The following is a 25,680-nucleotide window of genomic DNA, read 5'->3' on the forward strand; positions in this document are numbered from 1 at the left end:
TCTTCAATTTTAATCTTTGCCCAACGCGTTTCAGATACTCCAATCCTTGTTCACGGGCTGAGGATACAAGAACAATAAAGTCAATCTCAGGGACTCTCTTTAAATACCCACATGATTTTTCAATTATGCTCAGGTGAGCGCCTGATAGTTCGTAATGCAGTATGGGATAAGTAGTCCATCATGTATCGCCAAACTTGCAATCCATAATTCAGAAACCCTGATAAGTTGAGAAGGCACTCAGAATGCAAGGTAGGTTAAATTCGCAATCCAATGTCTGAATTATGGATTGTAAGTTTGGTATCTGAAACGCGTTGGGCAAAGATTAAAATTGAAGATACACGCAGAATCTGGTTGGTTGCAAAGTCATTTTAATCCAATGTGAGTGAGCCTTGTTTTGGACAATGTAAAAACTGGGTATTTTGGCGGCCGTCCAGCCGTCGAGGCGCACCTCCGCCGTGATTGTAGTGGCGTACCTGGGGCCCTTTGAATACGGAGCCCGGCAGGACATTGGATTGCGAATTTAACCTACCTTGCATTCTGAGTGCCTTCTCAACTTATCAGGGTTTCTGAATTATGGATTGTAAGTTTGGCGATACATGATGGACTACTTATTCCATACTGCATTATGAACTATCAGGCGCTCACCTGAGCATAATTGAAAAATCATGTGGGTATTTAAAGAGAGTCCCTGAGATTGACTTTATTGTTCTTGTATCCTCAGCCCGTGAACAAGGATTGGAGTATCTGAAACGCGTTGGGCAAAGATTAAAATTGAAGATACACGCAGAATCTGGTTGGTTGCAAAGTCATTTTAATCCAATGTGAGTGAGCCTTGTTTTGGACAATGTGAAAACTGTGTATTTTGGCGGCCGTCCAGCCGTCGAGGCGCACCTCCGCCGTGATTGTAGTGGCGTACCTGGGGCCCTTTGAATACGGAGCCCGGCAGGACATTGGATTGCGAATTTAACCTACCTTACATTCTGAGTGCCTTCTCAACTTATCAGGGTTTCTGAATTATGGATTGTAAGTTTGGCGATACATGATGGACTACTTATCCCATACTGCATTACGAACTATCAGGCGCTCACCTGAGCATAATTGAAAAATCATGTGGGTATTTAAAGAGAGTCCCTGAGATTGACTTTATTGTTCTTGTATCCTCAGCCCATGAACAAGGATTGGAGAATCTGAAACGCGTTGGGCAAAGATTAAAATTGAAGATACACGCAGAATCTGGTTGGTTGCAAAGTCATTTTAATCCAATGTGAGTGAGCCTTGTTTTGGACAATGTGAAAACTGTGTATTTTGGCGGCCGTCCAGCAGTCGAGGCGCACCTCCGCCGTGATTGTAGTGGCGTACCTGGGGCCCTTTGAATACGGAGCCCAGCAGGACATTGGATTGCGAATTTAACCTACCTTGCATTCTGAGTGCCTTCTCAACTTATCAGGGTTTCTGAATTATGGATTGTAAGTTTGGCGATACATGATGGACTACTTATCCCATACTGCATTACGAACTATCAGGCGCTCACCTGAGCATAATTGAAAAATCATGTGGGTATTTAAAGAGAGTCCCTGAGATTGACTTTATTGTTCTTGTATCCTCAGCCCGTGAACAAGGATTGGAGTATCTGAAACGCGTTGGGCAAAGATTAAAATTGAAGATACACGCAGAATCTGGTTGGTTGCAAAGTCATTTTAATCCAATGTGAGTGAGCCTTGTTTTGGACAATGTGAAAACTGTGTATTTTGGCGGCCGTCCAGCTGTCGAGGCGCACCTCCGCCGTGATTGTAGTGGCGTACCTGGGGCCCTTTGAATACGGAGCCCGGCAGGACATTGGATTGCGAATTTAACCTACCTTGCATTCTGAGTGCCTTCTCAACTTATCAGGGTTTCTGAATTATGGATTGTAAGTTTGGCGATACATGATGGACTACTTATCCCATACTGCATTACGAACTATCAGGCGCTCACCTGAGCATAATTGAAAAATCATGTGGGTATTTAAAGAGAGTCCCTGAGATTGACTTTATTGTTCTTGTATCCTCAGCCCGTGAACAAGGATTGGAGTATCTGAAACGCGTTGGGCTAAGATTAAAATTGAAGATACACACAGAATCTGGTTGGTTGCAAAGTCATTTTAATCCAATGTGAGTGAGCCTTGTTTTGGACAATGTGAAAACTGTATATATATATATATATATATACACATACATATATAATTTGCATAACTATATTTTTAAATTCAATTAGTTTTTTTCTAAAATTTAGCGAACTTACCTGTTTAGGTATAGGTAATAGGTAATTCGTTTTTTGGCATTTTTTTTCAACGTTTTTTTTAACAATCTATATTTTGGAAATCAATTTTTGGAAGGTCATCCAAATAAGGAAATAGGCCCCCTACTGAATAATGCAGGAGGATTGGGATGCTAGATATACACAGTATCAGTTTGATCTAAAAAATGCATTATAATGTGTTAAGTGATTTTGTTGAATTCAATTGGAAATTATGTTTTTTTCCCGTGGCCTTCACAGTTGCGTTCTTGTAAATTTAATTGTGCAATTTATTGAAACACTCTTTTGTTGAAGAATGTTAATGCCTAGTTAAGGAGGCAAGTGCCTTGCTAAGAATTGCATATTTACGCAATTTGGTGCCGATCACGATCCTGTAAAAAAATTCCCCGTACGACTCGTATTCGGTCTTTTTACCGTCCGAATCGTACAAGTGCTGAACAAACTGCCAACTACGATTCGCATGGGAAAAACTCCATACGAGTCGCATTGGGAATTATTCCCCACACGTCCTCGGGTCGGAAAATGTGTCCGACACGTCCCCGGACGATTTACCGTACAAACGTGAAAAGTGAAGTCCGACCGCGCAAGTACGATCCATCCCGTGCGTCCAATGTCACAACCGTATGGAAAAAACACCGTTCGCACCGAACTCCCATTGCAACCATGGAGACATGTGCCCACATACGCGCTGTACCCCCCCAGCCCCCGTGAGTATGCGCCGTACCCCCCCAGCCCCCGTGAGTACGCGCCGTACCCCCCCAGCCCCCGTGAGTACGCGCCGTACCCCCCCCCAGCCCCCGTGGGTACGTGTCGACCCCCCCGTGTATGTACACCCGTGTACGTTCGAGTCGTACCCCCCGTGTATGTACACCCGTGTACGTTCGAGTCGTACCCTCACCCGTGTATGTACACCCGTGTACGTTCGAGTCGTACCCCCCGTGTATGTACACCTGTGTACGTTCGAGTCGTACCCCCACCCGTGTATGTACACCCGTGTACGTGTCGAACCCCCCCGTGTATGTACACCCGTGTACGTGTCGACCCCCCGTGTATGTACACCCATGTACGTGTCGACCCCCCCGTGTATGTACACCCGTGTACGTGTCGAACCCTCCCGTGTATTTACACCCGTGTACGTTCGAGTCGTACCCCCACCCGTGTATGTACGGTGCGTACCCCCAGCGCTACGGGTGGGGGTACGACTCGAACGTACACAGGTGTACATACACGGGGGTTCGACACGTACACAGGTGTACATACACGGGGGTTCGACACATACACGGGTGTACATACACGGGGGGGTCGACATGTACACGGGTGTACATACACGGGGGGTCGACACGTACACGGGTGTACATACACGTGGGGGTCGACACATACACGGGTGTACATACACGGGGGGTCGACACGTACATGGGTGTACATACACGGGGGGGTCGACATGTACACAGGTGTACATACACGGGGGGGTCGACACGTACACGGGTGTACATACACGGGGGGTCGACACGTACACGGGTGTACATACACGGGGGTTCGACACATACACAGGTGTACATACACGGGGGGGTCGACACGTACACGGGTGTACATACACGGGGGGTCGACACGTACACGGGTGTACATACACGGGGGGGTCGACACGTACACGGGTGTACATACATGGGGGTTCGGCGCGTACTCACGGGGGCTGGGGGGGGTACGGCGCGTACCGGGCCCCCTAATCTGGTCGTTGCGCGGCGTACTTCGCTTTTCTGGCACTTTTTGGGTGCCGTAAAAATATTGCCGTCCGGACTGCTGTCGGTTCGAATCCTACTTCCTGGGTCGTGAAACGCTGCCTGACAGCGTCCCGACGTCACGTCGGCGCATTCCCGGATCACATTGGTATGTATTATTTCGTCGGACGGTGTTTTGTACGATTCGTACGGAAATGGTGTTTCCGTGCGAATCGTACTTCCATGTGTGTAAAGTTTTACGACCGGGTACGAGTCGGACGGAGAAAACGCTCCGACCGATGGTTCGTACCCGGTTTTTCCAGGATCGTAATCGGCACCATAGTCTTGCTTGCCAGTTACTGGCATATCACATGTGGATTTCATTGTTTTTATCGTTGCATACGACTGAGCCTGGTAAAACTGCGCAGCAAATCACCATCCAGCCTTTATACTCTATTTAAATGTCACAGCTTGAAGATAAAAGGAATTTTCTCTTTTAACTCCTTGCAATAAGTGATTATATTGATCTTGGTGATTAGAAGTTCTAGATGTACTGAGGGGTTTGGTAAAGTGTTCTGTGCCTTACTCAGGCAAATGATCATGCCAGTCAACCACTTGCATTGTTTCAACCAACGTGGATTTAAGGCTGTTGAGTTTCTCAACAAATTTCCTCTCACAGATTAATTTCTGTCTGTACAGAGTACCTGTGCAGATCAAATTAATACAGCATTCTAATACCAAATAGAATCTCAGTTAGTGGCACAACCAATGCTTGTCCTCAGGGGCCTTGTACTGTATATTGGTCCTAACACCCGGGCTCCAGGTGGGGTTGCAGGAGACAGAGTTCAAGTTACAGCAACACACAGTCTTTCTCAGATGTATGCTTCACTACAATCGAGGTATTCAATACATTTTGTTTTTGGGATAAAATATGTTAACCCCTTCGATGCTCATGACGGAACGGTTCCGTCATGAGCATCGGTTGGGCTGTGCTCATGACGGAACCGTTCCGTCATGAGGACAGCCCCCGGGGGAAGCGCTGGCGCTCCCCCCCTTGTGCAGCGATCTTCACCCCCTTTACGGGGGTGGCAGCGGAAGAGCTTCCGCTGCCACCCCCGAGCCCCCCCGAGCCCCCCCACGCTTTCTGATGACGTCAGCGCGCACAGCGCGCGCCGGCGTCATCAGGAAGCGTTGGACGCGCTGGAATCCATTTCTTCCAGCGCGTCCAAGGGAGCAGAGGTAGGTGTTTGTAGTCCGGTGGGGGCCGCGGCGGTGAAATCTGTAGTATTGAGGCATCGGGGGAGAGGAAAGAGTATTTCCTCTCCCCCGATGTCTCAATACAGGGCATTCCTGCTCCACGATCGCGCACAGCGTCGCGATCGTGGAGTAGGGATGCCCCACTAGACACCAGGGATTTGGTATTTCGAATTTGGGAAGCGACCCCTTAGGCAAGGGTCGCTTCCTTGGGGATAAAAATTTGGCGAAGTCTTTTCTGCCCCCCCTGGGGGCAGATCGGTCCGCTTTCTGTGCGTTTCTGCCCCCAGGGGGGGCAGAAAAGCCCACTAGACACCAGGGATGTCGTTTTTACTATGTAGGAAGCGACCCCTTAGGCAAGGGTCGCTTCCTTGGGGACAAAATTTTTGGAAGTCTTTTCTGCCCCCCCTGGGGGCAGATCGGTCCGCTTTCTGCGCGTTTCTGCCCCCAGGGGGGGCAGAAAAGCCCACTAGACACCAGGGATGTCGTTTTTACTATGTAGGAAGCGACCCCTTAGGCAAGGGTCGCTTCCTTGGGGACAAAATTTTTGGAAGTCTTTTCTGCCCCCCCTGGGGGCAGATCGGTCCGCTTTCTGCGCGTTTCTGCCCCCAGGGGGGGCAGAAAAGCCCACTAGACACCAGGGATGTCGTTTATGCTATGTAGGAAGCGACCCCGGCAAGGGTCGCTTCCTTGGGGGGCCCAATAATTTGAAGACTTTTCTGCCCCCCCCTGGAGGCAGATCGGTCTTCTTTCTGCCCGTTTCTGCCCCTAGGGGGGGCAGAAAAGCCCACTAGACACCAGGGATGTCTATTTCGTTATGTAGGAAGCGACCCCTTGGGCAAGGGTCGCTTCCTAGGGTGGTAAAGTGATTAGAAGACTTTTCTGCCCCCCCTGGGGGCAGATCGGTCGTCTTTCTGCCCGTTTCTGCCCCCAGGGGGGGCAGAAAAGCCCACTAGACACCAGGGATGTCTTTTTCTTTATGTAGGAAGCGACCCCTTGGGCAAGGGTCGCTTCCTTTGCAGCCTAATTATTTAGAATACTTTTCTGCCCCCCCTGGGGGCAGATTGGTCGTCTTTCTGTCCGTTTCTGCTCCTAGGGGGGGGCAGAAAAGCCCACTAGACACCAGGGATATAAATATTATTGTAGGAAGCGACCCCTTGGGCAAGGGTCGCTTCCTTGGGCCCCTAAATGTTTTGAAGACTTTTCTGCCCCCTCTGTGGGCAGATCGGTTTTATTTTTTTGCCGTTTCTGCTCCCATTGGGGGCAGAAAAGCCCACTAGACACCAGGGAATTAGTTCAATTAGAAATAGAAGTGACCCCTCGCTTCCAGGGTGCAATTTGTTATATGTATTTGGCTCGCCTGCCCCGGGACTGAATAGCCTTTTTTTCCTGCTGTTTTCTGCCTGACCTGGCACACAAACCGATTGACCATTTGGGTAGTGACATGGCATGTTATAATGTTTATTGTTATATTTTTTGTGATTTCCAATTGTAATGTTTTTTTTGTTTACTTTTTTGTTCTAGGTGAAGGCTTTTCTTCTGTTCACGGTGACGTTTTGGTTCTGGTGGTTTTGCTGTTTGTGTAGTTTGGTAAGAGACTGTTTTTTTGTACAATGCAAATGTGTTTGATTTCTCTGCCTGTTTTTTTTTGCAAATGGTGTAATAATAGCAGTATGTTTGGTTTTTGAGTTTCAAAAACTTTTTGCATTGGTGCACGATGTGTATTTTGTTGTCTTGTGAGTAATTTGTTTTTTTTTCTTCTTTCTAGTTTGATATCGTTGGTCTTTGCTGTGTCACTGCAGAGTTTGTTTCTGGTGAGTGCAGCTGTCTCTTTTGATTTTGGATTGTATAGTTTTTGAGTACATTGATCTTATTGATATAAGGTACACATTTCTTTACTTACTTGGTTTGCACATTGTTGGTTGTTGTTGACTTGTTTGTGCAGTCTTCTATCTTAGTAGGTATAATGGCTAGCCGCAGGATGACTGCTCAGCAGGTTGTTGGTTTGCTGTTTGAGTCTTCCTCTGATATTGGGTCAGAGACTGACTCTGCTTCTGAGGGAGAGGGGGCAGGGGACGATTCTGGCAGTGAGTTTTCTCTCCGTATGGGGTCATCGGATGATGAAGATACTCTTAGTGCGGATGAAGTGCCTGTGTTAGAGGAGGAGACTGATGTGCCGATAGTGCGGCAAGAGGCATCTGGGCTGCAGCCTGCGGCTGCAAGGCTTCCCGTTGGTGTAGTGCGGCAAGAGACATCTGGGCTGCAGGCTGGGACTGCAAGGCTTCCCGTTGGTGTAGTGCGGCAAGAGGCATCTGGGCTGCAGGCTGGGGCTGCAAGCCTTTCCGTTGGTGTAGTGCGGCAAGAGACATCTGGGCTGCAGGCTGGGGCTGCAAGTCTTCCCGTTGAAAGTGATGACCTCTGGGTTGCCCCTGGCATGGTGCAGCCGGAATTTCCTGAGTTTACTGGTGTTCCAGGGTCTAGAGTGAATACCGAGAACTTTTTGCCTGTAAATTTTTTTCAGTTGTTTATGGACGATGTGTTTTTGGCAGAGATTGTTGAGCAGACTAATTTGTATGCCGAACAGTTTTTGAGGGACAACAGTGCCAGTCTTAAGCCACACTCTAGAGCTACCCGGTGGACTCCCACAAATGTTGAAGAGATGAAGAAGTTCTTGGGTTTAACTTTTTTGATGGGCTTGCTAAGGAAGCCATCATTGGCTTCATATTGGTCTAGCAGTCCCTTGATGGCAACGTCTATTTTTCCGGCAGTCATGAGTCGTGACAGGTATTTGCTTCTGCTTCGGATGATGCACTTTGTAGATAATGGTTTAGCGTTGCCACGAGATCACCCTGATTGTGACCGTCTTTTTAAGATTAGGCCTGTCCTTGATCACTTTGTTGATCGATTTTCTGAGATTTATGCCCCTGGTAGAGAAATTGCAGTGGATGAGTCTTTGGTGTTGTTCAAGGGCCGCTTGGTTTTTAGGCAATACATTCCTAGTAAGAGGGCACGCTATGGAATAAAGCTGTATATGCTGTGTGACAGTAGGACTGGATATGTCTCTAATTTCAGGGTGTACACCGGTAAGGAATCTAGGTTTAACCTCCCTGGTTGTCCGTCCACTTTTGGAGTGACTGAGAAAATTGTTTGGGAACTTGGTAGAGGATTTTTTAACAAAGGCCACCATTTATATGTAGATAACTTCTACACTGGTGTACGGTTGTTCAGGGAATTTGCCAAAGTGGACACTTTTGCTTGTGGCACAGTCCGCTGTAACCGTAAAGGTTTTCCGAAAGAACTTGTTTGTCAAAAGCTTGTGCGGGGACAGTGCAGTGCGTTGCGTTGCCAGGAGCTTCTTGCTGTGAAGTTTACAGACAGGAGAGATGTCTACATGCTGACTTCCATCCATGATGAAAGCACTGCACCTGTGACTGTTTGGGGTCAGGTCGCTGAAGCGCGCAAACCTGTATGTGTTTTAGACTATAATAGGTACATGGGTGGTGTTGACAGAGTAGATCAGAGGTTGGAACCTTACACTGCTCTTCGTAAGGCTTACATTTGGTACAAGAAGTTGGCTATCCATCTTTTCCACTTGGCAATGTTTAATGCTTTTGTTGTGTTCCAGGATTCTTGCCCTGAGTCAAAGATGACTTTTGCTAAGTTTCAGGAGTCTGTAATAGGCAGCCTTGTTGTAGTGGAACAGGCAAGTGTTCCTAGAGTTGGACTGGTGGAGGATGTTGCTAGATTGAAAGATCGCCACTTTCCAGATCACATTCCTCCCACACCCGCAAAAGATTTTCCCAGTAGGAGATGTAGAGTCTGTTGGCGAAGAGGTTTGCGGAAGGAGAGTCGTATGTACTGCCCCGATTGTCCCTCTCATCCTGCACTGTGTCTCTCTGCTTGTTTCCGAGCGTACCACACGCGTAAAAACTTCTGGGAAGATTCATGAGTGGTAAAGTGAACTGCCTGGTCTGTATTCTTTGGAAAATATGATTCTGTTTCAAGGTTGGTGTTAGTGCAATGTATTTAGTTGCTGATTTTCTGTTAGAAGATTTGTATCTATTTGCAATTTGTTTGTGTTTTTATTTTTTTCTAAAAAAATCCAAAATGTGATGGCGGTGTGTGTAGGCTTGCGCTTGGCTGTTGGTGTGTGTGGACTGGCACTTGGTTGGTGGTGTGCGTGGAATGGTGCTTGGCTGACGGTGTGCGTGGACTGGCGGTGTGCATGGACTGGCGGTGTGCGTGGACTGGTGCGTGGCTGGTGGTGTGCGTGGAATGGTGCTTGGCTGGCGGTGTGCGTGGACTGGTGCGTGGCTGGTGGTGTGCGTGGAATGGTGCTTGGCTGGCGGTGTGCGTGGAATGGTGCTTGGCTGGTGGTGTGCGTGGAATGGTGCTTGGCTGGCGGTGTGCGTGGACTGGTACTTGGCTGGCGGTGTGTGGGGACTGGTGGTGTGTGCGGACTGGTGTTTGGCTGGTGGTGTCCGTGGACTGGAGCTTGGCTGGTGGTGTCCGTGGACTGGAGCTTGTCTGGTGGTGTGTGTGGACTGGAGCTTGGCTGGCGGTGTGCGTGGAATGGTGCTTGTCTGGTGGTGTCCGTGGACTGGAGCTTGGCTGGCGGTGTAGGTGGATTGGCGATTGGCTGCCGGTGTGCCTGGACTGGCGATTGGATGGCGGTGTGCCTGGACTGGCGCTTGGCTAGCGGTGTGCGTGGACTGGCGTTTGGCTAGCGGTGTGTGTCGACTGGTGCTTGGCTGGCTGTGTGTGAGTAGTGACTTTCTGCTGGTCACTACACACACTGCTAGCTGAGTGCCACTCCATGCAATCCTTCAGCCTGTGTAGTTGCTGTGTCTGGATTGTGGGCGTGTGAAAGTGATGGGCCCTTGAATGGCGCTGTGTGCTGGTGTGAGTTTTGTTATGTGATGGGCCCGCGGCTGGCGGTGTGAATGGTTTTGCATGTCTCACACGTATGAAAGGTGTATGAATGGCCTGTAAAGAGGTTGGTGCCTTGTCGTGGCTTTACAGCTCACGAGCTGTGAGTCAATGGTTCAGTTTCTTGCCCTTTCAATTATTACCAGTGCATTTCATGTTTTGTGAAATCACTTGGTAATACAATTTTATCTACTGAACCATCACTCACCCTCGTGCCAAATCCAACCAGTATGTGTGTGTGCTTGCGGGTTAGATGACTGTGCAGTAATATTTGTCTTTCTGAAGCAGGGTGTACCTTGTCCCTTTTTGGTGATTTTTGTACTGTGTTGCTTTTGTACCTGGTGGTGCGAATGGTCTTGTTTCTATCACGTATGAAAGGTGTGTGAATGGCCTGTAAAGCGGTTGGTGCCTTGACGTGGCTTTACAGCTCACGAGCTGCAAGTCATTCTTTTGGTTTTTTGTGAATTTAATTATTGACAGTGCATTTCATTTTTGTGAAATCTCTTGTTAATAAAATTTAATACACTGAACCATGACTTGCCCTCGTGCCAAATCCAACCAGTATGTGTGTGTGTTTGAGGAATAGATGGTTGTGCAGGAATCTTTGTCTTTTGTTTCTCTGCCAAGGTACACTTTCCATGTAAGAATAACCCACCAACTGTAGATATTGTCGAAAACCCTTGGGAGTTCATGGTGATGTCTCTCTAGTGATTTGAAAAATATTTTTTATCCCCATTGTCCTGTAAACCTCAAATTGTCTGCCACATTTTCTTTGCAGTATTATTCCTAAATTCTCACGCTGTAGTAACAATAGGTAATCTGGTTTTGCAAGGGGGGTTACTTTGAATTTTTGCCCAGGGCTCGGCGGCCATCTAGGGAAACCTTTCCAACCCACGCATTTCTGAAAACTAGACACCCGGCGGCTTCCAGGGAGGTATGGCTTGCGTGGATCCCCCAACGTTTCCTTACCCAGAATCCCCTGCAATCCTCATTTTTTGCCCAAAAAATCACTTTTTTCACACATTTTGGGGTGGGAAAGTAGTGGCATCACCGGGCTCACACAAATTTACCACCACCCAGCGTTCCCCCAGGTCTCCCGGTAAAAATGGTGCCTCACTTGTGTGGGAGGCCCAAGTACCCGCGGCAGGCAAGGGCCCCAAACGTAGTGAGGCGACATCAAGATGGCCTATCGCCAAACCACCTGGTTTTGCAAGGGGGGTCACTTTGGTTTTTGGCCCGGTGCGCGGCGGCCATCTAGGGAAACCTACCAAACCCAGGCATTTTTGAAAACTAGACACCCGGCGGCTTCCAGGGAGGTATGGCTTGCGTGGATCCCCCAACGTTTCCTTACCCAGAATCCCCTGCAAACCTCATTTTTTGCTCAAAAAATCACTTTTTTCACACATTTTGGGGTGGGAAAGTAGTGGCATCACCGGGCTCACACAAATTTACCACCACCCAGCGTTCCCCCAGGTCTCCCGGTAAAAATGGTGCCTCACTTGTGTGGGAGGCCCAAGTACCCGCGGCAGGCAAGGGCCCCAAACGTAGTGAGGCGACATCAAGATGGCCTATCGCCAAACCACCTGGTTTTGCAAGGGGGGTCACTTTGGTTTTTGGCCCGGTGCGCGGCGGCCATCTAGGGAAACCTACCAAACCCAGGCATTTCTGAAAACTAGACACCCGGCGGCTTCCAGGGAGGTATGGCTTGCGTGGATCCCCCAACGTTTCCTTACCCAGAATCCCCTGCAAACCTCAATTTTTGCTCAAAAAATCACTTTTTTCACACATTTTGGGGTGGGAAAGTAGTGGCATCACCGGGCTCACACAAATTTACCACCACCCAGCGTTCCCCCAGGTCTCCCGGTAAAAATGGTGCCTCACTTGTGTGGGAGGCCCAAGTACCCGCGGCAGGCAAGGGCCCCAAACGTAGTGAGGCGACATCAAGATGGCCTATCGCCAAACCACCTGGTTTTGCAAGGGGGGTCACTTTGGTTTTTGGCCCGGTGCGCGGCGGCCATCTAGGGAAACCTACCAAACCCAGGCATTTTTGAAAACTAGACACCCGGCGGCTTCCAGGGAGGTATGGCTTGCGTGGATCCCCCAACGTTTCCTTACCCAGAATCCCCTGCAAACCTCAAATTTTGCTCAAAAAATCACTTTTTTCACACATTTTGGGGTGGGAAAGTAGTGGCATCACCGGGCTCACACAAATTTACCACCACCCAGCGTTCCCCCAGGTCTCCCGGTAAAAATGGTGCCTCACTTGTGTGGGAGGCCCAAGTACCCGCGGCAGGCAAGGGCCCCAAACGTAGTGAGGCGACAACAAGATGGCCTATCGCCAAACCACCTGGTTTTGCAAGGGGGGTCACTTTGGTTTTTGGCCCGGTGCGCGGCGGCCATCTAGGGAAACCTACCAAACCCAGGCATTTTTGAAAACTAGACACCCGGCGGCCTCCAGGGAGGTATGGCTTGCGTGGATCCCCCAACGTTTCCTTACCCAGAATCCCCTGCAAACCTCAAATTTTGCTCAAAAAATCACTTTTTTCACACATTTTGGGGTGGGAAAGTAGTGGCATCACCGGGCTCACACAAATTTACCACCACCCAGCGTTCCCCCAGGTCTCCCGGTAAAAATGGTGCCTCACTTGTGTGGGAGGCCCAAGTACCCGCGGCAGGCAAGGGCCCCAAACGTAGTGAGGCGACATCAAGATGGCCTATCGCCAAACCACCTGGTTTTCAAAGGGGGGTCACTTTGGTTTTTGGCCCGGTGCGCGGCAGCCATCTAAGGATACCTACCAAACCCAGGCATTTTTGAAAACTAGACACCCGGCGGCTTCCAGGGAGGTATGACTTGCGTGGATCCCCCAACGTTTCCTTACCCAGAATCCCCTGCAAACCTCATTTTTTGCTCAAAAAATCACTTTTTTCACACATTTTGGGGTGGGAAAGTAGTGGCATCACCGGGCTCACACAAATTTACCACCACCCAGCGTTCCCCCAGGTCTCCCGGTAAAAATGGTGCCTCACTTGTGTGGGAGGCCCAAGTACCCGCGGCAGGCAAGGGCCCCAAACGTAGTGAGGCGACATCAAGACGGCCTATCGCCAAACCACCTGGTTTTGCAAGGGGGGTCACTTTGGTTTTTGGCCCGGTGCGCGGCGGCCATCTAGGGAAACCTACCAAACCCAGGCATTTTTGAAAACTAGACACCCGGCGGCTTCCAGGGAGGTATGGCTTGCGTGGATCCCCCAACGTTTCCTTACCCAGAATCCCCTGCAAACCTCAAATTTTGCTCAAAAAATCACTTTTTTCACACATTTTGGGGTGGGAAAGTAGTGGCATCACCGGGCTCACACAAATTTACCACCACCCAGCGTTCCCCCAGGTCTCCCGGTAAAAATGGTGCCTCACTTGTGTGGGAGGCCCAAGTACCCGCGGCAGGCAAGGGCCCCAAACGTAGTGAGGCGACATCAAGATGGCCTATCGCCAAACCACCTGGTTTTGCAAGGGGGGTCACTTTGGTTTTTGGCCCGGTGCGCGGCGGCCATCTAGGGAAACCTACCAAACCCAGGCATTTTTGAAAACTAGACACCCGGCGGCTTCCAGGGAGGTATGGCTTGCGTGGATCCCCCAACGTTTCCTTACCCAGAATCCCCTGCAAACCTCAATTTTTGCTCAAAAAATCACTTTTTTCACACATTTTGGGGTGGGAAAGTAGTGGCATCACCGGGCTCACACAAATTTACCACCACCCAGCGTTCCCCCAGGTCTCCCGGTAAAAATGGTGCCTCACTTGTGTGGGAGGCCCAAGTACCCGCGGCAGGCAAGGGCCCCAAACGTAGTGAGGCGACAACAAGATGGCCTATCGCCAAACCACCTGGTTTTGCAAGGGGGGTCACTTTGGTTTTTGGCCCGGTGCGCGGCGGCCATCTAGGGAAACCTACCAAACCCAGGCATTTTTGAAAACTAGACACCCGGCGGCCTCCAGGGAGGTATGGCTTGCGTGGATCCCCCAACGTTTCCTTACCCAGAATCCCCTGCAAACCTCAAATTTTGCTCAAAAAATCACTTTTTTCACACATTTTGGGGTGGGAAAGTAGTGGCATCACCGGGCTCACACAAATTTACCACCACCCAGCGTTCCCCCAGGTCTCCCGGTAAAAATGGTGCCTCACTTGTGTGGGAGGCCCAAGTACCCGCGGCAGGCAAGGGCCCCAAACGTAGTGAGGCGACATCAAGATGGCCTATCGCCAAACCACCTGGTTTTCAAAGGGGGGTCACTTTGGTTTTTGGCCCGGTGCGCGGCAGCCATCTAAGGATACCTACCAAACCCAGGCATTTTTGAAAACTAGACACCCGGCGGCTTCCAGGGAGGTATGACTTGCGTGGATCCCCCAACGTTTCCTTACCCAGAATCCCCTGCAAACCTCATTTTTTGCTCAAAAAATCACTTTTTTCACACATTTTGGGGTGGGAAAGTAGTGGCATCACCGGGCTCACACAAATTTACCACCACCCAGCGTTCCCCCAGGTCTCCCGGTAAAAATGGTGCCTCACTTGTGTGGGAGGCCCAAGTACCCGCGGCAGGCAAGGGCCCCAAACGTAGTGAGGCGACATCAAGATGGCCTATCGCCAAACCACCTGGTTTTGCAAGGGGGGTCACTTTGGTTTTTGGCCCGGTGCGCGGCGGCCATCTAGGGAAACCTACCAAACCCAGGCATTTTTGAAAACTAGACACCCGGCGGCTTCCAGGGAGGTATGGCTTGCGTGGATCCCCCAACGTTTCCTTACCCAGAATCCCCTGCAAACCTCAAATTTTGCTCAAAAAATCACTTTTTTCACACATTTTGGGGTGGGAAAGTAGTGGCATCACCGGGCTCACACAAATTTACCACCACCCAGCGTTCCCCCAGGTCTCCCGGTAAAAATGGTGCCTCACTTGTGTGGGAGGCCCAAGTACCCGCGGCAGGCAAGGGCCCCAAACGTAGTGAGGCGACATCAAGATGGCCTATCGCCAAACCACCTGGTTTTGAAAGGGGGGTCACTTTGGTTTTTGGCCCGGTGCGCGGCGGCCATCTAGGGAAACCTACCAAACCCAGGCATTTTTGAAAACTAGACACCCGGCGGCTTCCAGGGAGGTATGGCTTGCGTGGATCCCCCAACGTTTCCTTACCCAGAATCCCCTGCAAACCTCAATTTTTGCTCAAAAAATCACTTTTTTCACACATTTTGGGGTGGGAAAGTAGTGGCATCACCGGGCTCACACAAATTTACCACCACCCAGCGTTCCCCCAGGTCTCCCGGTAAAAATGGTGCCTCACTTGTGTGGGAGGCCCAAGTACCCGCGGCAGGCAAGGGCCCCAAACGTAGTGAGGCGACATTTGGGATAGGCAATGTTGATGTTGCCTCACTACGTTTGTTGTCCTTTGAGGCACCATTTTTACCGGGAGACCTGGGGGAACGCTGGGTGGTGGTAAATTTGTGTGAGCCCGGTGATGCCACTACTTTCCCACCCCAAAATGTGTGAAAAAAGTGATTTTTTGAGCAAAATTTGAGGTTTGCAGGGGATTCTGGGTAAGGAAACGTTGGGGGATCCATGCAAGCCATACCTCCCTGGAAGCCGCCGGGTGTCTAGTTTTCAAAAATGCCTGGGTTTGGTAGGTTTCCCTAGATGGCCGCCGCGCACCGGGCCAAAAACCAAAGTGACCCCCCTTGCAAAACCAGGTGGTTTGGCGATAGGCCATCTTGTTGTCGCCTCACTACGTTTGGGGCCCTTGCCTGCCGCGGGTACTTGGGCCTCCCACACAAGTGAGGCACCATTTTTACCGGGAGACCTGGGGGAACGCTGGGTGGTGGTAAATTTGTGTGAGCCCGGTGATGCCACTACTTTCCCACCCCAAAATGTGTGAAAAAAGTGATTTTTTGAGCAAAAATTGAGATTTGCAGGGGATTCTGGGTAAGGAAACGTTGGGGGATCCACGCAAGCCATACCTCCCTGGAAGCCGCCGGGTGTCTAGTTTTCAAAAATGCCTGGGTTTTGTGGGTTTCCCTAGATGGCCGCCGCGCACCGGGCCAAAAACCAAAGTGACCCCCCTTGCAAAACCAGGTGGTTTGGCGATAGGCCATCTTGATGTCGCCTCACTACGTTTGGGGCCCTTGCCTGCCGCGGGTACTTGGGCCTCCCACACAAGTGAGGCACCATTTTTACCGGGAGACCTGGGGGAACGCTGGGTGGTGGTAAAATTGTGTGAGCCCGGTGATGCCACTACTTTCCCACCCCAAAATGTGTGAAAAAAGTGATTTTTTGAGCAAAATTTGAGGTTTGCAGGGGATTCTGGGTAAGGAAACGTTGGGGGATCTACGCAAGCCATACCTCCCTGGAAGCCGCCGGGTGTCTAGTTTTCAGAAATGCCTGGGTTTGGTAGGTTTCCCTAGATGGCCGCCGCGCACCGGGCCAAAAACCAAAGTGACCCCCCTTGCAAAACCAGGTGGTTTGGCGATAGGCCATCTTGATGTCGCCTCACTACGTTTGTTGTCCTTGCCTGCCGCGGGTACTTGGGCCTCCCACACAAGTGAGGCACCATTTTTACCGGGAGACCTGGGGGAACGCTGGGTGGTGGTAAATTTGTGTGAGCCCGGTGATGCCACTACTTTCCCACCCCAAAATGTGTGAAAAAAGTGATTTTTTGAGCAAAAATTGAGGTTTGCAGGGGATTCTGGGTAAGGAAACGTTGGGGGATCCACGCAAGCCATACCTCCCTGGAAGCCGCCGGGTGTCTAGTTTTCAGAAATGCCTGGGTTTGGTAGGTTTCCCTAGATGGCCGCCGCGCACCGGGCCAAAAACCAAAGTGACCCCCCTTGCAAAACCAGGTGGTTTGGCGATAGGCCATCTTGATGTCGCCTCACTACGTTTGGGGCCCTTGCCTGCCGCGGGTACTTGGGCCTCCCACACAAGTGAGGCACCATTTTTACCGGGAGACCTGGGGGAACGCTGGGTGGTGGTAAATTTGTGTGAGCCCGGTGATGCCACTACTTTCCCACCCCAAAATGTGTGAAAAAAGTGATTTTTTGAGCAAAAAATGAGGTTTGCAGGGGATTCTGGGTAAGGAAACGTTGGGGGATCCACGCAAGCCATACCTCCCTGGAAGCCGCCGGGTGTCTAGTTTTCAAAAATGCCTGGGTTTGGTAGGTTTCCCTAGATGGCCGCCGCGCACCGGGCCAAAAACCAAAGTGACCCCCCTTGCAAAACCAGGTGGTTTGGCGATAGGCCATCTTGATGTCGCCTCACTACGTTTGGGGCCCTTGCCTGCCGCGGGTACTTGGGCCTCCCACACAAGTGAGGCACCATTTTTACCGGGAGACCTGGGGGAACGCTGGGTGGTGGTAAATTTGTGTGAGCCCGGTGATGCCACTACTTTCCCACCCCAAAATGTGTGAAAAAAGTGATTTTTTGAGCAAAATTTGAGGTTTGCAGGGGATTCTGGGTAAGGAAACGTTGGGGGATCCACGCAAGCCATACCTCCCTGGAAGCCGCCGGGTGTCTAGTTTTCAAAAATGCCTGGGTTTGGTAGGTTTCCCTAGATGGCCGCCGCGCACCGGGCCAAAAACCAAAGTGACCCCCCTTGCAAAACCAGGTGGTTTGGCGATAGGCCATCTTGATGTCGCCTCACTACGTTTGGGGCCCTTGCCTGCCGCGGGTACTTGGGCCTCCCACACAAGTGAGGCACCATTTTTACCGGGAGACCTGGGGGAACGCTGGGTGGTGGTAAATTTGTGTGAGCCCGGTGATGCCACTACTTTCCCACCCCAAAATGTGTGAAAAAAGTGATTTTTTGAGCAAAATTTGAGGTTTGCAGGGGATTCTGGGTAAGGAAACGTTGGGGGATCCACGCAAGCCATACCTCCCTGGAAGCCGCCGGGTGTCTAGTTTTCAAAAATGCCTGGGTTTGGTAGGTTTCCCTAGATGGCCGCCGCGCACCGGGCCAAAAACCAAAGTGACCCCCCTTGCAAAACCAAGTGGTTTGGCGATAGGCCATCTTGTTGTCGCCTCACTACGTTTGGGGCCCTTGCTTGCCGCGGGTACTTGGGCCTCCCACACAAGTGAGGCACCATTTTTACCGGGAGACCTGGGGGAACGCTGGGTGGTGGTAAATTTGTGTGAGCCCGGTGATGCCACTACTTTCCCACCCCAAAATGTGTGAAAAAAGTGATTTTTTGAGCAAAATTTGAGGTTTGCAGGGGATTCTGGGTAAGGAAACGTTGGGGATCCACGCAAGCCATACCTCCCTGGAAGCCGCCGGGTGTTTAGTTTTCAAAAATGCCTGGGTTTGGTAGGTTTCCCTAGATGGCCGCCGCGCACCGGGCCAAAAACCAAAGTGACCCCCCTTGCAAAACCAGGTGGTTTGGCGATAGGCCATCTTGATGTCGCCTCACTACGTTTGGGGCCCTTGCCTGCCGCGGGTACTTGGGCCTCCCACACAAGTGAGGCACCATTTTTACCGGGAGACCTGGGGGAACGCTGGGTGGTGGTAAATTTGTGTGAGCCCGGTGATGCCACTACTTTCCCACCCCAAAATGTGTGAAAAAAGTGATTTTTTGAGCAAGAATTGAGGTTTGCAGGGGATTCTGGGTAAGGAAACGTTGGGGGATCCACGCAAGCCATACCTCCCTGGAAGCCGCCGGGTGTCTAGTTTTCAAAAATGCCTGGGTTTGGTAGGTTTCCCTAGATGGCCGCCGCGCACCGGGCCAAAAACCAAAGTGACCCCCCTTGCAAAACCAGGTGGTTTGGCGATAGGCCATCTTGATGTCGCCTCACTACGTTTGGGGCCCTTGCCTGCCGCGGGTACTTGGGCCTCCCACACAAGTGAGGCACCATTTTTACCGGGAGACCTGGGGGAACGCTGGGTGGTGGTAAATTTGTGTGAGCCCGGTGATGCCACTACTTTCCCACCCCAAAATGTGTGAAAAAAGTGATTTTTTGAGCAAAATTTGAGGTTTGCAGGGGATTCTGGGTAAGGAAACGTTGGGGGATCCACGCAAGCCATACCTCCCTGGAAGCCGCCGGGTGTCTAGTTTTCAAAAATGCCTGGGTTTGGTAGGTTTCCCTAGATGGCCGCCGCGCACCGGGCCAAAAACCAAAGTGACCCCCCTTGCAAAACCAGGTGGTTTGGCGATAGGCCATCTTGATGTTGCCTCACTACGTTTGGGGCCCTTGCCTGCCGCGGGTACTTGGGCCTCCCACACAAGTGAGGCACCATTTTTACCGGGAGACCTGGGGGAACGCTGGGTGGTGGTAAATTTGTGTGAGCCCGGTGATGCCACTACTTTCTCACCCCAAAATGTGTGAAAAAAGTGATTTTTTGAGCAAAAATTGAGGTTTGCAGGGGATTCTGGGTAAGGAAACGTTGGGGGATCCACGCAAGCCATACCTCCCTGGAAGCCGCCGGGTGTCTAGTTTTCAAAAATGCCTGGGTTTGGTAGGTTTCCCTAGATGTCCGCCGCGCACCGGGCCAAAAACCAAAGTGACCCCCCTTGCAAAACCAGGTGGTTTGGCGATAGGCCATCTTGATGTCGCCTCACTACGTTTGGGGCCCTTGCCTGCCGCGGGTACTTGGGCCTCCCACACAAGTGAGGCACCATTTTTACCGGGAGACCTGGGGGAACGCTGGGTGGTGGTAAATTTGTGTGAGCCCGGTGATGCCACTACTTTCCCACCCCAAAATGTGTGAAAAAAGTGATTTTTTGAGCAAAATTTGAGGTTTGCAGGGGATTCTGGGTAAGGAAACGTTGGGGGATCCACGCAAGCCATACCTCCCTGGAAGCCGCCGGGTGTCTAGTTTTCAAAAATGCCTGGGTTTGGTAGGTTTCCCTAGATGGCCGCCGCGCACCGGGCCAAAAACCAAAGTGACCCCCCTTGCAAAACCAGGTGGTTTGGCGATAGGCCATCTTGATGTCGCCTCACTACGTTTGGGGCCCTTGCCTGCCGCGGGTACTTGGGCCTCCCACACAAGTGAGGCACCATTTTTACCGGGAGACCTGGGGGAACGCTGGGTGGTGGTAAATTTGTGTGAGCCCGGTGATGCCACTACTTTCCCACCCCAAAATGTGTGAAAAAAGTGATTTTTTGAGCAAAATTTGAGGTTTGCAGGGGATTCTGGGTAAGGAAACGTTGGGGGATCCACGCAAGCCATACCTCCCTGGAAGCCGCCGGGTGTCTAGTTTTCAGAAATGCCTGGGTTTGGTAGGTTTCCCTAGGTGCCGGCAGGGCTAGGGTACAAAATCTACAGCTAGTCACTTTGCCAAAAAAAGGGTCATTTTTCACTGCAAAACCACGTTGCGTTTTGCGCCGTTTCCTGTCGCGGGCACTAAGCCGACCCGCACAAGTGAGGTACCATTTTTCTCGTAGGACTTTGGGGAACGCAGGGTGGGTGGAAATTTGTGGATCCACGCAGATTCCAGAACTTTCCATCACAGAAATGTGGGGAAAATGTGTTTTTTTTGTCAATTTTTTACGTTTGCAAGGGATTCTGGGTAACAGACCATGGTGGGAGGCAGTCAAGTCACCCCATCCTGGATTCCCCTGGGTGTCTAGTTTTCAGAAATGCGTGGGTTTGCTAGGTTTCCCTAGGTGCCGGCAGGGCTAGGGTACAAAATCTACAGCTAGTCACTTTGCCAAAAAAAGGGTCATTTTTCACTCCAAAACCACGTTGCGTTTTGCGCCGTTTCCTGTCGCGGGCACTAGGCCAACCCGCACAAGTGAGGTACCATTTTTCTCGTAGGACTTTGGGGAACGCGGGGTGGGTGGAAATTTGTGGATCCACGCAGATTCCAGAACTTTCCATCACAGAAATGTGGGGAAAATGTGTTTTTTTTGTCAATTTTTTATGTTTGCTAGGGATTCTGGGTAACAGACCATGGTGGGAGGCAGTCAAGTCACCCCATCCTGGATTCCCCTGGGTGTCTAGTTTTCAGAAATGTATAGGTTTGCTAGGTTTCCCTAGGTGCCGGCAGGGCTAGGGTACAAAATCTACAGCTAGTCACTTTGCCAAAAAAGGGTCATTTTTCACTCCAAAACCACGTTGCGTTTTGCGCCGTTTCCTGTCACGGGCACTAGGCCGACCCGCACAAGTGAGGTACCATTTTTCTCGTAGGACTTTGAGGAACGCGGGGTGGGTGGAAATTTGTGGATCCACGCAGATTCCAGAACTTTCCATCACAGAAATGTGGGGAAAATGTGTTTTTTTTGTCAATTTTTTACGTTTGCAAGGGATTCTGGGTAACAGACCATGGTGGGAGGCAGTCAAGTCACCCCATCCTGGATTCCCCTGGGTGTCTAGTTTTCAGAAATGTATAGGTTTGCTAGGTTTCCCCAGGTGCCGGCAGGGCTAGGGTACAAAATCCACAGCTAGTCACTTTGCCAAAAAAAGGGTCATTTTTCACTCCAAAACCACGTTGCGTTTTGCGCCGTTTCCTGTCGCGGGCACTAGGCCGACCCGCACAAGTGAGGTACCATTTTTCTCGTAGGACTTTGGGGAACGCGGGGTGGGTGGAAATTTGTGGATCCACGCAGATTCCAGAACTTTCCATCACAGAAATGTGGGGAAAATGTGTTTTTTTTGTCAATTTTTTACGTTTGCTAGGGATTCTGGGTAACAGACCATGGTGGGAGGCAGTCAAGTCACCCCATCCTGGATTCCCCTGGGTGTCTAGTTTTCAAAAATGTATAGGTTTGCTAGGTTTCCCTAGGTGCCGGCAGGGCTAGGGTACAAAATCTACAGCTAGTCACTTTGCCAAAAAAAGGGTCATTTTTCACTCCAAAACCACGTTGCGTTTTGCGCTGTTTCCTGTCGCGGGCACTAGGCCGACCCGCACAAGTGAGGTACCATTTTTCTCGTAGGACTTTGGGGAACGCGGGGTGGGTGGAAATTTGTGGATCCACGCAGATTCCAGAACTTTCCATCACAGAAATGTGGGGAAAATGTGTTTTTTTTGTCAATTTTTTACGTTTGCAAGGGATTCTGGGTAACAGACCATGGTGGGAGGCAGTCAAGTCACCCCATCCTGGATTCCCCTGGGTGTCTAGTTTTCAGAAATGTATAGGTTTGCTAGGTTTCCCTAGGTGCCGGCAGGGCTAGGGTACAAAATCTACAGCTAGTCACTTTGCCAAAAAAAGGGTCATTTTTCACTCCAAAACCACGTTGCGTTTTGCGCCGTTTCCTGTCGCGGGCACTAGGCCGACCCGCACAAGTGAGGTACCATTTTTCTCGTAGGACTTTGGGGAACGCGGGGTGGGTGGAAATTTGTGGATCCACGCAGATTCCAGAACTTTCCATCACAGAAATGTGGGGAAAATGTGTTTTTTTTGTCAATTTTTTACGTTTGCAAGGGATTCTGGGTAACAGACCATGGTGGGAGGCAGTCAAGTCACCCCATCCTGGATTCCCCTGGGTGTCTAGTTTTCAGAAATGTATAGGTTTGCTAGGTTTCCCTAGGTGCCGGCAGGGCTAGGGTACAAAATCTACAGCTAGTCACTTTGCCAAAAAAAGGGTCATTTTTCACTGCAAAACCACGTTGCGTTTTGAGCCGTTTCCTGTCGCGGGCACTAGGCCGACCCGCACCATTGAGGTACCATTTTTCTCGTAGGACTTTGGGGAACGCGGGGTGGGTGGAAATTTGTGGATCCACGCAGATTCCAGAACTTTCCATCACAGAAATGTGGGGAAAATGTGTTTTTTTTGTCAATTTTTTACGTTTGCAAGGGATTCTGGGTAACAGACCATGGTGGGAGGCAGTCAAGTCACCCCATCCTGGATTCCCCTGGGTGTCTAGTTTTCAAAAATGTATAGGTTTGCTAGGTTTCCCTAGGTGCCGGCAGGGCTAGGGTACAAAATCTACAGCTAGTCACTTTGCCAAAAAAAGGGTCATTTTTCACTCCAAAACCACGTTGCGTTTTGCGCCGTTTCCTGTCGCGGGTACTAGGCCGACCCGCACAAGTGAGGTACCATTTTTCTCGTAGGACTTTGGGGAACGCGGGGTGGGTGGAAATTTGTGGATCCACGCAGGTTCCAGAACTTTCCATCACAGAAATGTGGGGAAAATGTGTTTTTTTTGTCAATTTTTTACGTTTGCAAGGGATTCTGGGTAACAGACCATGGTGGGAGGCAGTCAAGTCACCCCATCCTGGATTCCCCTGGGTGTCTAGTTTTCAGAAATGTATAGGTTTGCTAGGTTTCCCTAGGTGCCGGTAGGGCTAGGGTACAAAATCTACAGCTAGTCACTTTGCCAAAAAAAGGGTCATTTTTCACTCCAAAACCACGTTGCGTTTTGCGCTGTTTCCTGTCGCGGGCACTAGGCCGACCCGCACAAGTGAGGTACCATTTTTCTCGTAGGACTTTGGGGATCGCGGGGTGGGTGGAAATTTGTGGATCCACGCAGGTTCCAGAACTTTCCATCACAGAAATGTGGGGAAAATGTGTTTTTTTTGTCAATTTTTTACGTTTGCAAGGGATTCTGGGTAACAGACCATGGTGGGAGGCAGTCAAGTCACCCCATCCTGGATTCCCCTGGGTGTCTAGTTTTCAAAAATGTATAGGTTTGCTAGGTTTCCCTAGGTGCCGGCAGGGCTAGGGTACAAAATCTACAGCTAGTCACTTTGCCAAAAAAAGGGTCATTTTTCACTCCAAAACCACGTTGCGTTTTGCGCCGTTTCCTGTCGCGGGCACTAGGCCGACCCGCACAAGTGAGGTACCATTTTTCTCGTAGGACTTTGGGGAACGCGGGGTGGGTGGAAATTTGTGGATCCACGCAGATTCCAGAACTTTCCATCACAGAAATGTGGGGAAAATGTGTTTTTTTTGTCAATTTTTTACGTTTGCAAGGGATTCTGGGTAACAGACCATGGTGGGAGGCAGTCAAGTCACCCCATCCTGGATTCCCCTGGGTGTCTAGTTTTCAGAAATGTATAGGTTTGCTAGGTTTCCCTAGGTGCCGGCAGGGCTAGGGTACAAAATCTACAGCTAGTCACTTTGCCAAAAAAAGGGTCATTTTTCACTCCAAAACCACGTTGCGTTTTGCGCCGTTTCCTGTCGCGGGCACTAGGCCGACCCGCACAAGTGAGGTACCATTTTTCTCGTAGGACTTTGGGGAACGCGGGGTGGGTGGAAATTTGTGGATCCACGCAGATTCCAGAACTTTCCATCACAGAAATGTGGGGAAAATGTGTTTTTTTTGTCAATTTTTTACGTTTGCAAGGGATTCTGGGTAACAGACCATGGTGGGAGGCAGTCAAGTCACCCCATCCTGGATTCCCCTGGGTGTCTAGTTTTCAGAAATGTATAGGTTTGCTAGGTTTCCCTAGGTGCCGGCAGGGCTAGGGTACAAAATCTACAGCTAGTCACTTTGCCAAAAAAAGGGTCATTTTTCACTGCAAAACCACGTTGCGTTTTGCGCCGTTTCCTGCCACGGGCACTAGGCCGACCCGCACAAGTGAGGTACCATTTTTCTCGTAGGACTTTGGGGAACGCGGGGTGGGTGGAAATTTGTGGATCCACACAGATTCCAGAACTTTCCATCACAGAAATGTGGGGAAAATGTGTTTTTTTTGTCAATTTTTTACGTTTGCAAGGGATTCTGGGTAACAGACCATGGTGGGAGGCAGTCAAGTCACCCCATCCTGGATTCCCCTGGGTGTCTAGTTTTAAAAAATGTATAGGTTTGCTAGGTTTCCCTAGGTGCCGGCAGGGCTAGGGTTCAAAAACTACAGCTAGACTCTTTGCAAAAAAAGTGTAAATTTTCAGTGTGAAAATGTGGTGTGTTCACCTTAGGTTTTGAGCCACTTTCTGTCGTGGGCACTATGCCTACCCACACAAGTGAGGTACCATTTTTCTCGGGAGACTTAGGGTAGTTCAAATTTGTAAAGCAACTGTTATTACCTATTGATTTTTGATGCATTTCTCCCTTCCAAATGAAAGACATTGTGTAAAAAAAAAGTCATTTTGAAAAATGACCAATAATTGTCATGCAAATATGAGTATTCCCAATTTCGAAAATGTGCAAATATGCACTGTTTCTGAACTCTGTAATTTGTTCCCATTTCAGAAATACATAGGTGACTTTCATACCGATTTTTCCAAGTATACATTTTCACACAATAATTGCTATATACCCGGACCAAAAAAAAAAACATTACAAAATGCTGCTCATTTTTCTACTCTGGGTTCGTTGGGCTCTTGGTGAACCTACAAGTCCTATATGTCCCCACAACCAGGAAGGTCTACCGGATGTAACGGTACATTGCTTTCAAAGAGATGTCATAATTCGAAGAAGTTACAGGTAAAAACGTTGACTCAAGAGGCTGCTTTTTTCAACAAATTTTTTATTTTTCCTATATTTGCCTGTAAATTTCTATAAAGAAACCTTGATGGATCTACGCAAAGGACCCCTTGCTGAATTCAGAATTTTGTCTACTTTTCAAAAATGTATAGCTTTCCA

The sequence above is a fragment of the Triturus cristatus genome, chromosome 1_1 (genome assembly GCF_964204655.1).
Source record: "Triturus cristatus chromosome 1_1, aTriCri1.1, whole genome shotgun sequence".
Lineage (NCBI taxonomy): Eukaryota > Metazoa > Chordata > Amphibia > Caudata > Salamandridae > Triturus > Triturus cristatus.